Genomic DNA, 4014 nt, shown 5'->3' on the forward strand with positions numbered 1-4014 from the left:
AACTGTAACCGAGCACAGTAAGTGTGTCTGAGTCTACGCGCCGTAGTGGTGACAAGTTTCCCAAATGCTTTCATGGGTGTGAAATGCAATATTTACAAACGGAGATGCGTTTCCCTTCCACATAGTCTTTTTGCTCAACTGAATGAAGCAGAAAATGGGTTCAAAAGGCAAGATATTGGTTTTGGAGTGATTTTTGCTAACTTCTGTCACTGATGTGTGGTGTGTGTGTGTGTGTGTGCGCGCGCGCGCGCGCGCGCGCGCGGGACCAGAGGACCAGAGGACCAGAGGACCAGAGGTCAACAACATTGGGTGTTGTTCCTCAAGCATTGTCTTTTGATAAATTTTGACACAGTCTTTCATTGGTTTGGACCTCTTCCATTAGGCTGGGCTGGCTGGGCAGGATCTCCAAGGATCCTCCTGCCTCTGGCTCCTCAGCACTGGGATTGCAAGTGTGTACCACCACACCCAGTTTTTTATGTGGGTGCTGGGAATCGAACTCAGGTCCTCCTGCTTGCCTAGCCAGCACTTTATCAGCTGAGTTATATCCTCAAACCTAACTTACTTCATGGTTGAAACCGTTAAAGCAAGTATCTCTCAGTGCTTACATATCACGTCCTATGGAACAATGAAGACGTCGAAAACTTGCCGGGCGTGGTGGCNCANGCCTTTAATCCCAGCACTTGGGAGGCAGAGGCAGGCNGATTTCTGAGTTNGAGGCCAGCCTGGTCTACCAAGTGAGTTCCAGGACAGCCAAGGATACACAGAGAAACCCTGTCTCGAAAAAACTAAAAACCAAAAAAAAAAAAAAAAAACCCCCCAAAAAACCCAAAAAAAAAAAAAAAAAAAAAAAAAAAAAAAAAAAACCCAAAAAACAAAAAAACACTACAGGAGACTTTCTGGTTCCTTGCTGCTTAGGGAAGCTCTGCCAGTAAGTACATCCGTGATGGAGTATTTGAGCTGTCACCCTCCATGAGGTAAGTAGAATTAGAGGCCAATTACCCTTCTTTTACAAGTCCCTGGAGTGTGGAGTTTTATATGTGTGCTGGACAGAGAAGACAGTCCGCTGTCCATTTGGGGTCATTTTTTAACACTCCCCCCCCCCCCCGCCTTCCAAATGAAAAAAACAAAACAAAACAAAACCCTGCTAAGTTCCCCAGGCAAAGATTTCTTTAAAGGCTGCTTTGTTGGCAGCCCTATGCATCCGTGGCCCTGCCAACATGGAAGTGAAAACTGTGTCTTTCTTCTTCCTTTTTTTTTTTTTCCCCTTTGCAACAGTAAATCTACCAATTTCACAGGCAACTGAACAGCAATGGGTTGATTTGTGTAAAGTCCCCCCCCCCCCCACAAAGGAAACCTGGATTTCAGCAGCTTGAATGCCCGAGTCGGCCACGTGATCCTTGACGGGTAGACACCCTTACAGCTTGCATCTCTAGAAGGATGCAAGCCGGCCACTGTCACCTGCTTCTCGGCCCAGGTGCTGACCCCTCGGGCGACGAGGGGCCTCCAGGCAGGGTGGCAGCAAGGCTGGGTCTTTGTGCGGTACTGAGAAGCCTTTTCCAAATCGGGAGCCAGCTTTCTCCAGCAGCCTCAGGAGGCAGAAAAAGGAGAGGTGAAGGTCACCCCCCCCAGGGTCACGGTGGGTTAAATTTAGTTAACATCAGAGGTTATAGCTTCTAACAAGGGCTTCAAGAAAACTTACTGGAAGATGCAATTTGTTCTGTTTTTGTCCATCTCCTTTCCCCTTCACTCTATTGAGAGTGACAGCTTAACAAAGTTTTTTTTTGTTTTGTTTTGTTTTTTTGCTTGCGGGGGGGGGGGTGTGTTTCATCCATTAGAGAATAAAGGGCCACGTTCCTAAAAAGGGATGCAGGTGGAAGGCTTTATAAAGCATCCATGATTTTCACATCGCAAGCTTTCAAATAGGCTCCCTCCTGCTTGGCTAAGGCAAAATTAGTCTATGAAGGGGTGCTGGAGAAAGCCCTCATTAGAAATGGAAGGACAGTGCCATCAGCGGCAGGAGCTCAGGCTTCTAGAAGATTCTCTGTACTTTCCCCTGAGTCATCTTAGGATAGAATTTCTAGCCATTTAGAAATCCCCAAAGAAGACTTTCTTACATTACCCATGAGGTATGTAAGAACCTAGAGCATAATCCTGGGCAGGAGTTGCTTTTTTTGCATTTCTGTGTGAGCCAAACAAATTGGTGAACAGAAGACACTCTGTTGTCTCCCTTAAGATTTATCTTATTTAATTTTATTTGTATGTGGATGAGTCTTTTGACTGCATGTATGCATGTGTTCAGTGTGCATGCCTGGTACCTGTGGAGGCCAAAAGAGGGCTGTGGATCCCTTTAGAACTAGAGTTACAGATGGTTGTGAGCCTCCGTGTGGGTGCTGGGAATCGAACCCATGTCCTCTTGCAAGATTATCCACTGAGACTTTCCTCTTGTTCTATAGCTGCTCCACAGTTTATATTCACCAATGGAGTGCTGTGGAAGTTCTTTCAGGGCACAGTCAGTACACGTTCACCTTACCATCGGAAATGGATGATTACCTGCTGATGTTAGACTCGCTCAGTCTGCCCGGGCCTTAGGTATTATTTAGGCATCTCTCTCTCTCTCTCTCTCTCTCTCTCTCTCTCTCTCTCTCTCTCTCTCTCTCTCTCATTAGGAGGTCTGGCATGCCTGCATGAGGTTATCCTTCCAGTTAATGGATATTTTAACACAGTGAGCTTGGATTTCTCAGTCCATGCTTTGTCTCAGGTAGGGCTAGAATGTCTTTAGTTACTATTTGGGATTTAAGATGTTTTGCATATGAGAATCTTCTAGACATCTAAGCTTACCTCTTGAAAGAATACAGTTATTTATACTCAGCATTTGAAAAAGGCTTGTTTTTTTTATTATTTTTAAACTGTGTGTGCATGTGTATGTGTGTATGTTTGTGTATGTGTGTTTACATGTGCATGTATATGTGTGTGTATGTATGTGCTTGTGTATGTGTATATATATGTTTGTGTGTTTGCATATGTGCATGTCTGTATTGTGTGGTATGAGTGTATATGTGTGTTTATGTGTGCATGTCTATGTATGTGTATGTATGTGAGTGTATGTTTGTGTTTGTGTGTGTGCTTATATATGCATGCCTAAGTATGTATGTATATATGTATATATTTGTGTGTGTCTTTATATATGTGCATGTCTGTGTGTGCATGTCTCTCTTTCTGTGTGTGTGTGTGTGTGTGTGTGTGTGTGAGAGAGAGAGAGAGAGAGAGAGAGAGAGAGAGAGAGAGAGAGAGAGAGAGAGAGAAGGTGCCCAGGGAAGGAAGACAGAGGCATCAGATTCTTCTGGAGTTGGAGGCAGTTGTGAGCCACCGGATATGGGTACAGGGACTTGAACTCTGGCCTCTGGAAGAGCAGTATGTCCTAATGCCCGAGTTATCTTTCCAGGCCCTTATATAAAAATTTTACCATTTTTAATATTTTCTATAATAATGTTTTTAATATCTGGAATTTAGCATATGATTTTTAAAGAGCAACATCATTATAACTACTCTATTATAGGATGACACTATAACACCATCACTCCTGTACTAAATGCTGCTATCCTAAATGACCATGATATCATGGAATCTGAATTTGCAATTCTTTTTATATGTTGTTTATCCTTTTCTGACTTTACACCGCCTGCTACCTCTTATTATTTTTGTTTGTTTGTCTTCAAAATTGTGTGTATGTAGAGAGGTAGTGTGTTCACAGCGGTGGAATGCAAGACCCAAGGAGAAAGAGGCTTCAGATGTCCCTGAAGTTACATTTACAGGCAGTTGTGAGCCACCGCTCGCATGGAACTTGGGTCCTTTGAAACCAAATGCTCTTCACACAGGAGCCATTTCTAAAGCCTCCGTCATCTCACTGTTCTATCTGCCTTGTTAGCTTCACTAGGCCCCCCCTCTCCTGAATTTCAAAGTTAAGTTCAGTCTCCCTGGTCTAATGCAAGCTCTGGTTCATCTTTTATTTTATTT

Source organism: Mus pahari, chromosome 23 (assembly GCF_900095145.1).
Source record: "Mus pahari chromosome 23, PAHARI_EIJ_v1.1, whole genome shotgun sequence".
NCBI lineage: Eukaryota > Metazoa > Chordata > Mammalia > Rodentia > Muridae > Mus > Mus pahari.